We start from the raw sequence: 12,213 nt of genomic DNA, 5'->3' as shown, positions 1-12,213 counted from the left end.
TTTAAGGGAGGAGAGGAAGATAAACATCATCTTTTCCCAAACACAGATGGTTGTTCAACTGTTTGTTACCAAGATTCATTCATTTATTTCATAAAAGAATGAGCGGCACATTTGCAGAAAGAATGTAGTATATATACTAATAAAAAACACACCATTTATGTAGAGGTTCATGCCCCAGACAGTCACAAGGTTAACACTAAAGTAACAGTTGAGTAACTCAGTTTTAGTTTGTCAGCATTTCTCAATGTTCGGCATCATGAATCAGTCTGAATTTTCTGCACAGGATGCGTAGCCTGTGTGCTCGGAGAAGTCACCCTTGCAAGGATGAACACTCTGCTGATGCATTATTCAAAGATTCCACAACACAGTGCTACAGAGTAGCGTTGCTGTGGAAACCAGATTGGGTGGGACCCTTTAATCGAGTGACATCAAGGTCGGGAAAGTGATGGGCACCAATGGTGGATCTTCCTCCACTAAATTATATACTGAGTCATGCAGGACACTCACACACCCATGTTATGAGCTACCCACAGAGTCTAGAGGAGCAAGATGATGCTAAAATGGCCTCCCACGCTATCAGTGCAGAAAGTAGGGACTGCTATGTCCACAGTCCTCGTTCTACTCATGCTAAAATCTATTCAACGACTTTTAGAAATCATTAAATGCGATCAGAATTCCACAAACTGATGATAAATTCAGCACCTTAACCAGCTGGCTGAAACAGAATCTTTGGTGCTATTTGTTATATAGTTTATTTAAGAGCTTATATTAGACTTAGATTTAGACTCAACTTTATTCATCCCTTGGGATTACTCCTTCATGGAAATTCTGGTTCCAGTAGCTTATGTAGAGTACAAAGGGCAGAGTTAAAGCAGGATGCCATTAAAGATAAAAATACAACAAACAATATAAAAAGAGTGTATATTGTACAAAAGAGCATAAAAAGGTTGTCAAGTCCTGGAATATGTTTCCTTTAGGCATAAACATGTCTGCACAGTTGAGAGCTAAGGAAAGACTACACAGTAGTTGACTTGGATTATTGCACTTGTACTGCAGTACTGCAATATCAGCAATACAGCACAGCCAGCTGTAACAGTAAAGTAGAAAAGTAACCATTCCCATGAGCTATTGCTCATGCTTTTTTATGTTAGTTTTGTTTTTACCTACAGCAACCATATAGACAAATGACAAATAATTTTGGTGTACATTTAACAGGCTTCATCAGAGTTGTTTCTCAGAATTATGCTTTACTTTAGCATGTAAAACCTGCGTTCATTGACTCACATAGAAGCAGTGTGCATAGGGTGAGACTATAACAAGCTAAAATATATCTCTATATGCACACAGTGTTTAGGAATTATCATGTATTTTAGAGCAGTACCAAGAAGTTAAAACGTTCTTCTTTTTTTTACCTCATAAAAAAAAAATTAATGAAACATTTTTATCACTAAATGGCAAGTTTCATCTCTAATTTTAGCTCCTTTAATCTTTTATAGGCCGCTTTGAAAACCTAAATTTTAAATAGTGTTATTGGAATCCAGGACAAGACCTTTATACCTTTGTAACATAAAAAAATAGATATTTTGATGTTAAAAATGAATGTAAATGCAATAACAAAAAATGCCAACTTGCCTGAATATATTAAGAAAAATAACAAAAGTGGTTCTATAAGAAATCCATGAAAAACAGTCTAAGAGTGAAAGAAACATTTTTATTTTGGTACAACATAACCATAGAGGCATTAATGCTGATACTGGCACTACCTTACCTTTTTTTCTTGCCTTGTTAACCTTTTTTTTTACTTCATTTAAAAGAACGCAATATATAATTCAAGGGCTCAATTGGTCAAATGCCAAATAAGATGTACAGCCATGAAGCAGGATCTTTGCTGAATGGCTGGATGTAGATCTTGTGCTTCTAGACCTCACTGAGGAACAGGGGGGACTCCGTTTGTAAAGGGTATGCTAGTGACCAAAAACAGTAACTTGCTCTTTAAAGGGTTAAAATGTTTAATCAGCATGTATCTCTTGCTAAACACCCATGAAGTAGACTATTTGTTTGACATTGACTGCTTACAACCTAACCAACATTAAATTACTCTTGGTGCAGCAGAAAAGCTGCAATCAGATGAACTTTTCTTGCGACTGTGTCATGAGCAATATTATTGATGCAAGTGTTCTTTAAACACCGATGGGAGTCCACCCTTCATGACCCTCCTGACCTTTCACCAGTCTGATCCAACAGTAACACTTCTTCTTCTTGGCTTTGTGAATACAGAAATACGCCCTCTTCCTTTCCAGACAGATGTGTTCCTCCAGGTCAGTCACAGTTTACACCTCTAGCAGTCAAACCTCCCATAAGCTGTTCTGCAAGCTCCAAGATGACGCTCTGCCGTTACTTTCTCTCCCTGTCAGAGCCATGGAAACCATGTCTGTGTTTTTACATCCTCACGTCAAGTGTGAATGAGCTTGACCCTCACTACATCAACACACACATGTTTACATATCTGCAGTCAGACAGTGTGTTTGTGTTGAAATGACAGAAAAAAAACAGTTGGGATTGATTGTGTGGAACAGAATGCTTTTAACCTGTGTGCTCAAGCACAGTCGGCGGTTCGGACAAAGTGAGCCAGTTCAAAATAAGTTGTTTTTCTCAAACTGAGCTGGCAGGTTTAATTGAACCAATCATACAGCAGAAGAAGCAACAACATCTCTTGTTTACTCTGCAGGTGAGAAAAAGCCACTTGTTTGTGTCAAAGAAGGAGATTTGCATCCATCCACAGACGTTGGAACCTAGTTGACATTGTCTAGGTTAAAACTCTTTTAATTATTTTGGCAGATGGCTGCTCACACTGAGCCCGGTTCTGCTAGAGGTTTCTTCCTGTTAAAAGCGAGTTTTTCCTTTCCACTGTCGCTACAAGCATGCATAGTGTGAGGGAATGCCTTCAAGTCAATGAGTTGATGCAATCAACTGGTTTTGCTTAGATAGAAAACTCTGAATCAATTTGACTGTATGATCTGGTGAACTGTAAAGTGCCTTGAGATGACATGTGTTGTGAGTTGATGGTATATAAATAACCTGAATTAAACTAAATTATTAACTAATTTCTAAATATTAAGATATTAAGTGAAGTTTCATAAATGTTATATCTGAACACCGGTTGAAAGATTATGCTTCCACCTAATAAGGAAAAAGTTCCCGAACACACTTACAGTAAGCTCGGATGCCAAAGAGGGGCAGAATCAGTCATCAATGGCCTCCTACTCCCTTCATGATTGTGTGTGTGTGAGTCTCCAAGTGTGCACAGAGTGGGGCTCTTTTAGTTGCCCTTTTGTATAACCCCCTCCTCAGGACCAACCTCCTCTCTCCAAGTACAAGCTGTCCAGAGAAGGATCTGTGATTTTTTTGGCCTTCAGGAAAAGCTCCTAACCACTAAAGTGATCTGTGTAGACGGATCATTTTCATTCAGCTTGGCGCTGAAACTGCTCTGCTGAGAAAATTTGGAACCTTTTTCTTGGAATTCTTGAGGAGACTGACAGGAAATGGTTCTTAGATATGCTGTTTTTTCCAAGACCGGAGTACAATGAATGTCTTACATCATGTAGAAAGCCAGAGTTCCTCTTACTCCTCCTGTGAGCTCCATGGCACCAAACAAATACAAAAAACAGATGAAGGGAGAAAGCTAATTATTTGTCCTGTGTTTTTCTGATTACCTACCCTTTAACTGTCCTCATTGTTGATGCATTGAGATTAACTTTATGACACAGCAATAGTCTGCACGTAACCAGCACTGCTTCCCACATAGGATACAGCTTCACCCTGATGAAGCAAATGCATTTTCCAAGGTTGTGAGAGGAAATGTCATTAAATGTGTGTTTGCCTAGCTGTAAGTATCACTGTTACTCACAGTTCCAGTCTAGACGGCGTGGAGATGCCAGGTCACCTGAGGCTTTTTAGAGAAGGTAAGGGCTTTGCTGCCTCACCTCAGGTGAAGTCAGCCCCTGTGGTGGGAAACTATTATTTCCAGGTGTGACCTTGATGGGAAAAGAAGAAGAAGAAAATGGACTGCTTCATGACACAACTTGCAGGAAAAAAAGGGGTCAACACAATGGCAGAAACAGAGAGGTTGGGAACAGACTGCTCCTACTCACAAATAGACAGCCATATCAGCAAATGTAACCATCCCCAGAAATCCCAAATACCTCTAAACACATAGCCTGCAAACTCCAGTTATGTTTAAGTCAGGTTTAACAGGCAGAAAACCAGTGTTCACCGCTTTTGGTATTCATCGACATTCCTTTAATAGGCTCACTGTTTTAAAGCTACTGGTTTTCATATACGTGCTTACTGTGCTTGTATGAGTAAAGAAAGGCTTCGGAATGACGGTGTGGATGAGCAGTGTGTTGTAGATTCAGAGTGAAGCATGGCTCACAGTTCACATCCAGGCAATAACTGCGCCAGCGGCTAACAGGATGGACATGATGGCACCTCTTCGAATTTAATAAGGTCATGATGATGAGTGAGTTCTAAACCTGCATCCACAGATAGGCATGTAGAGAAGAAAATATTTAACATTTCTGTTTAAAGGAAATTATTTTGACCTCCCACAAACTGAGTTTTATCTTGCATCATTGCATGTCTATTTTAGTTTGGAATCTTTTTGGGTTTGCACAGTTCTTTGTTAAAAGAAAAAAGGTTGTGATGTGTAATAAATGTTGTTCTCTTTTACAGGATATCAACAAAAAATGTAAAAGTAAATAAACTTTTAACATTATTAAAATAATTGTGTTAAAACATGTTTTACAAGAGTTTACAGAGATGTTTAGGCGGCTGTTTAACTAGTATTCATCAATCAGCACAAAACAGTAGAAAATATACAGTCTAGGAGGCTGAACATGTTGAGTCTGGGTGGTTTGACTTTTTAGGTCAGAGTGCAGTTCAGAGGTCAATGAATATAACCATTTCAAAATCCCTGAAAACAGGAAGCTAAGACATAAGTTTTAGAGTAAAGTGCAGCGCTCTCCATGTGTATAAAAATACCCTGGAAAACATCCATTCGAAACCTGGAAGTTAATAACTTTTTATTGTAATATTATAATTTCATTCTGTTGTCCTTAACCTTCTAAACGACTGCATGTCTTTTTGTAGGGGTTTCTTGATCCAATATAAATAGGTGAAATCGGTCCAATATCAGCCAAAAAACAATTATCAGATTTTATCGACATGCATCTAAAATCTCTGATATAAGCAGATTAAGAAGAGTTATTTATCTGATAGCATTATTTAGGCAACATTTCTATCCAGCAGGTCTTGTATCTTGCACACAGAGCCAATGTGATCACAGCAGCAGCTTGTAGCAGAACTTCTCATGCTCAGGTCTGATTTATCAACTGTTTTGTTTAATTGTATTCCTATTCTACCTAAAATTCTCTGTTTAAACGTCATCACTAGATCCATCCTTTTCTAAAATTCCACTCAAGGAAATAGGTCATGGAAGTGTGGGTTAATATCGGCTACCGGTAATATTCAAAGCTGGAATGTCGATTTCATATAAAAAAAAATAAAAATGTTTTTTTATTCTCCTTTCAAAAAAAACAAGTGCTGTAAAAACTCAGAATAACATATCTTCCACATATGTCTTTCCTTTTTTTTTTTGGTTAATCAAAGTTTAGGAATTTAATATGATATTTTAAAAAAAGTGTCTGCCTCTAGTGGTCATTTGCTGAAAGGTGAGAAACGTCACCAGCTTATCATGGTCCTTGGAGGCTGAAGGAATTAATAATCTGATATTAAACAACACAAGTCTCATGGAAGATGGTGTTTATTTCAGCAACACAGCATCAGTCCACATTCTGGTTACTCACTCTGAGCCTGGTTTTGCTGGAGTTTTCTTCCTGCTAAAAGGTAGGTTTATCCTCTCCACTGTCGCTCCATGCATGCTCGGTGTGAGGGATTGCTGCAGAGAAAAAATGGAAACTAATATCTACTGCTGCTACATGCTCATAATCAATCTGACTGTAGGATTTGGTTAAAATGTTTCTGTAAAGTGTCTTGAGATGACATGTTGTGAATTGGTGCTGCAATAAATGAATAAACTGAATTGAACTGATTAAAGTAGATTGATTTTATGGTTGAATGTCGGTTGGCTAAACTGACCTAAGTGCTTTGAGGTTTATCAATATTCAAGTACCATTTTGATGCAGTATAAATTCAAAATAGGGACTAGAACAGGATTTAGATGCTTATATCTAAGCAGACTGATAATTAACTTAATATTTGAAAAAAATGTGTTTATGCAGTGGCGCAATGTAAAGATTCAGGAAATAGTTCATGTATTCAATAAAAAAAAATATATATATATATTTATTATTTGTTTTAATATATATATATATATATATATATATATATATATATATATATATATATATATATATATATATATATATATATATTAAAAACAAAAAAGTTTAATAGAACAGGAAGTAGGAGCAATGCATTGAAGCAGCATTAGCACAGAATGATCTGCTGTGGGTGAGGATATTACACTTCAAGTTTTATCCCTTGTTTTGTATTCCCGTTTGGAGCAACCCCCACCATTCCCAGTCTCCTCTTTCATCCTTGCAACCTTTTTTGGACTTACCCGTCTCCCTGTTCTCCATTTGGCTCCATGTGAGCCTGGCAGTAGTCTTCTTTTTTTAAACCATTTGCCCCAGTGTTGTTTTCAGAAGGAAACGGCAGACTGTTTTACTGGCAGGGCTGCTGACTTTAACCACAACAAAACAATCTTACTGCTTGTTTTTAATTTGCAAGAGAACATTTAGTGATTTACTGGAGAGAAACACAAGAAATATAAAGTCTGCATATTTTTTTACAGCAAGTCCTGGTCCAGGTGGGCTCTAACTTATACATAAGGAGAGGCAATTTGACAGAATCTTAACAAAGCAGTGAGAGGATGACTCATGGTCTGTGGAGGGACTGACAGAACTTCTCACGTTATTTCCAAGCAGAAACTTTCCTGCATGGAGAAACGACTTGGAACAGCCTGCTATAACTGTCCTGCAGCAAGAGGAGTTAAAGGCAATTTAAAAACCAAACTTTGAAAGAGCATTGGCTGAACATAAGGCCAGATAATTTAGTGGGATCCACTCAGAGATTCCATTAGGTACACTAATGTTGTGTGTGTTATGCATCTGCCCATTGCTGCACATGCTTTCATTTTTATGAATTACGGATAAATTAGAAACAATCACCGTGCCATGCAGTGTTCAGCAGGTGAGGATATCACTCACATGTTTTAATGACTCTTTTCATGATCACACAGTTTGTTCTCCCCTGCAGCCATCGGACGTATGGCAACAAGCCAACCCTCAGACAGTTACTTATTTAAAAGGGTGAGCTGGAACCTCACCGTGTGTGCACATGTTGCTCATGTTTATAGATCTGTTGTTTATATGACATAATGGGAAAGGGATATATGAAAGATAAAATGAGGGTGAACAAAAAGAAAGTTTCACCATAAGCATTTATTTATTATTGCTTTAAATTGAGAGTCAAGGAAAGAGTTACGTGTGCTCACAGGACGTTAGGATGAAATGAGGCTCATCCAAACTCTGCAGAAGTGATTACAGTGCAATCTATGAATGACGTCTGTGGCTGCTGAGGCCACAGCTTTGCGGGAAGGTATTGTGTAAGATTGTGTTTGTTGTGGAGATGTTGTGGCCCAGGTTGGAGCCAAAAAGAAGATCGGGACGCCACCAAGGTTAAGTCACTCAGGAAACTGTCTAAAAAAAGACACAGAAAAGGAAGCTGAACTTTGAATTTATAGATTTCTTTTTAATGCACTTTAGAGGGTTTTTTTATATTTATGTTGTATAAAATGTCTGAGGAAGACATGAATTTAGGATTTAATCACGTGTTTTAATTTTTTTAAGCTTTGTGAAAATAAATTTGGAAATTTTTAATGGTGTGAACAACAAACTGCATCTTCATTGAGGGTTTAAAGCGAACTCGGTTCATCGTCTCTGCACACTCATAACATCCGATATTTATTCTATGAGGAAGGAGACTGTTTATATCTTTCACATTTCTATGTGAGCAAAGTGAAATGTGTGTGGAAAAACAAAAAAAAAAAAAAAAAAAAACCCAGACAGATTATAATTTAAAAGAGCTTTCATGTGACAGTGAATATTCCAGTGAAAAGCAAGTAGTGGAGTGTTTTTAGCAAAATTTAGAGTTGTTAAATGTAATGCTTCAGAAGAAAAACAATCAGAGTGGGTTATGCAACAGATAGTTTATCTTCATCTCTTCAGTTCTCAACATTTAAACAAAAAAGGCAAATAAAAATCTTTATAACTTTCAGTCAATTCACATTCACGGTAAACAAAGATACCAATATATCAGGGTTGCATAAATGTTTAAGAATTTCCTTAAAAAATAAATACCTCTGTCTTTATTTATTTATTTTTTTATTTTATTAAGTTTTAAACATACCATACAACTTTTAAAAATAAAAGTTCAATAGGCTTAAAGATTTGGGGGTATTTATTTTCTTAAAGCTGACATGTAACATGGGACCTCTGACTGAAAAGCATTCTTTCACCTAAAATCATAGCAGAAAGGTCCCCCAGAGACATTTGTGTGCTAGTAAGTTTAAAAATCTTATTGACTTAAATAACCAAAACCCAGACAGTTATGCTCTGCTGACGAGACAAATGAAAACAGCCCCTCTCTTTTGTGGTCCAGCTCAGAACGACCCTCTTCCCTGTGCAAACGCTGCCCGTCTGACTGCGAACACACACCCACTCACTTCCACCACAGAGGGCTCCTCAGCTGTGGTGGAAAGTGACTTCATCATTCCAGCACCACTAAGTAACATTAAATAGAGAAGAGGAAATCATGCCTCTTGATTTAACTAGCACAGCACTACTATTATGTATTTAGAGGCAGAACGGGCACAGGCAGTGCTTACTTCCACAGCAAGCATCCAATATGGTGGTAAAAAATAAATAATCAATGTCTATCTGCGAAACTGTATCAAAAATCCTGCATTGTGATAATAAATTAATCTTAATGGGATGGGACTTTTTCAGTCTTTTCTATCGGTTCTATATCTGAACCAGCTTGAAACAAACACTTTGATGGTGGTGAGCCATTCCTCAGTATGTTTGGCTTCTGAAGATTAGTTTCTGTGAAATTCCTGTAGTTGTTTGCACTTAAGCCTGTCCTCTAGACTGAAATCATATGGCTTTATTACGTAACATAGAGAAGAGATGGTGTGCAATAAGAGTCGACAGGTTCAAAGCCTCCCTGTGTTGAAAAACTCAAAGTCGTGACCCTACTCAGTTTGATAAAGAAAACTGTCATGTTAGAACTGTGTTGTCTTCATGGATAAAAAATAACTCATTGAGTAAATGACTTCAAAACAGATTCATATAATGTAGACCAGGAGTTTGCAACCTTTAAAATGTTAAAAGTTGTTTAGAGATGCAAATATTGAAGCTTTGTTGATTGATTATGACCTTATACATAAAACAAAACATATTATTTTCTTTATAAAATATCTGCTATAGCAAATATGTTTCCATTTTACAATTTTACTTGTATTTTTAGCTTTAAAATGAGGAACAAAGGCGGAGTAAAAATATTCATAGAAATGGAGCACAGGGGGAAAAAAACATTATTTTCTACCTATAGACAGGAAAAGAAACCTAAAACCCTATTTGTAGGTATCCTAATGTCACTGTCTTGAAAAAATTAAATCAACTTAATAAAGCTTCTAAGACTGGTATGCATTTCTTTATATCACTTTTGCCACTATTAAGAATGTTGTACAGGTTACAAGAAGCCACTTGTGGCTCCAGAAAAGCAGATTGCACACCCTTGATATAGACCTTCAGTTGCACATCCTGCAAAAAAAAGAAGAAAACTTGAAAACGCAAAACCATTCTGAATTTTGCATTGTCTACAATCTTCTAAATTCTGAGTTTAAACAATTGTTCTATCCTTTGCTATTCTAAAAGTAATGACTTATTTGTTTTAATATTTTATTGCAGCAGGTAGTATTTATTTCATATTGTTGGAAGAAGTAACTGGCAGAAAACACTGTGATCCACAGCTGGTCTATGCCAAATGATATAGGAGTGCTAACAGTTTATTTCTTGGCAGAAAAGAGCTGAGTGCTGAGCAGCCAGGGCTCTGTGCAGGTTAAGGACACTGACTGATGAGGGTAGATTTGCACATATGGAGTATAATCTCTAAAGCGATACTCCACAGCTGCCTATTATCAAAATATCTACAATGTTTGCATTCATTTTGAGCCGCCACATTTAATGAGTTGTGAAGAAAATCTCACAGCAGAGTTGAAGAGAGCAGAAGAGAGGGTTTCGAGACTGCATAAAGGAAAAAAACACAGATGGAAGAGTTTTCATCAATCCATTAAAATACCCTTCCAGGTGTTTAGAGTGCAAAATGTGTTAAAATTAAGCAAAACAGGGAATTTAAACTAGTGGTACAGAAATAAAAAAGGTTTGATAATAACTCTTTTTTGCTGCAGACTTTCACCAGGCTGCACTACATTATTAGAGATTCTTGTTGAACCTTGTGTGCAAATATAAAATAATCCTTGCTCTGAGTGTTAATATGCACATGTTAAGATTAAATTTTAAGTAAATTCAATTGAGTTTATTTAAAAAGCACCAATTCACAACACTTGTTGTCTCAAGGCTCTTTACAGAGACAATTCAAGTAGATCATACAGTCAGATTGGTTCAAAGTTTTCTATCGAAGAAGAAAAAACCTCACACTGGTTACCTGCTTGTCGAACAAATCAACTTCAGAGAACATTGTGTTATAGATAAGTGGTGGCTTGGAACTCACTCTGGCAATTCTTTATTTCAGAGATGTACAATGTTAGCTTTTCCAAAAGGCTTAGACTTTATGTATTTACTTTTGAATGACTGTAACATTTACTGAATTAAATAATTCATAATGAGCACTAGTAAGTGAAATGTTTTGTAATTTACATAATGTGCGTATGTTATACATGTATATGAAGTTGTATTATGTGTGTTTGTGTGTGTGTGTTCTTCTGTATTTGGCTCCATTTTTGCACAGCTCAGATGTAATATCTGTTAAAAAATTTAAGACCCCAGGAAGAATAGCAACTGCTTTTGCTCAGTAGCTAATGGAGATCTAAATAAACAAAAAATCAAACAAACACTGAGCATGGTTGTTGCAACAACTTAGAGGAAAAACTCCCTTTTTAACACTAGAACCAAACCTGGTTCAGTGTTGGAGGCCTTTTGTCAAATAGAAATATTGCCATAGATTATCACTGATGTATAAAGTTCAACTCAGACTGGAAAAAGTTCATGTTTTTCTACCTTTCTGACTTCAGAAAAGTGGCTGAGAGAAATTAACCTTTCTGTCACATTAATACTGCTGTCATGTTATTTCTAGTCTGACGTTTTGATTAACTTCGACAAAGACAAAAGCGTAAAGGATTAATTAAGATTCAATTGGGAAAAATGTGGTGGATGATTTAAAAAAAAAGCCCAACAACATATAATCTGTGAGCCTAAAACATTTGCTACCTAATTTTCACTGCCTGTATCCTGTCTGTGAGGAATTTTAAACAAATCACTATTGCAATAATCCCCTAATCCTGTTATTTATGTAGCTGCCCACATTTAGCAGCTTTTTAAGCTCAAAGAAGTGAAAACACCACATAAAAAGATCCAACTTCGCATTCCATCTGCTGAGAAGGGGCTGATGGTGTGTGTTTGGCCTTGGCCTCCAGTGAGTGATCTGTCCTCATGAACCACATTTAAAAAACATAAGCATTTATTAAAGCCGTGGTTATGTTTAAAGCTGTCTTCTTGATCATACTCACTTGAAAGGAGTTGGCCAGTAACAGCAGAAAAGAGGGAAGTTATCATTTAAGAAGAAGGACTGCAAAGAAATATGATTCATATAATGGTGGATCTACATAGTCAGGGAAAATATTGCTGCATCTGGACATTTGGAGGAAACATATATATAGTATTTCAAAATGAATTCAAAACTCTCTATAAATACATACAGTGGGGCAAAAAAGTATTTAGTCAGCCACCAATAACGCAAGTTCTCCCACTCAAAAAGATGAGAGAGGCCGGTAATTTTCATCATAGATATACCTCAACTATGAGAGACAAAATGAGAAAAAAAAATCCAGAA

Source organism: Cyprinodon variegatus, unplaced genomic scaffold (genome assembly GCF_000732505.1).
Source record: "Cyprinodon variegatus isolate N-32 unplaced genomic scaffold, C_variegatus-1.0 Scaffold55, whole genome shotgun sequence".
Taxonomy (NCBI): domain Eukaryota; kingdom Metazoa; phylum Chordata; class Actinopteri; order Cyprinodontiformes; family Cyprinodontidae; genus Cyprinodon; species Cyprinodon variegatus.
Note: the sequence above shows the minus strand (reverse complement) of the source record.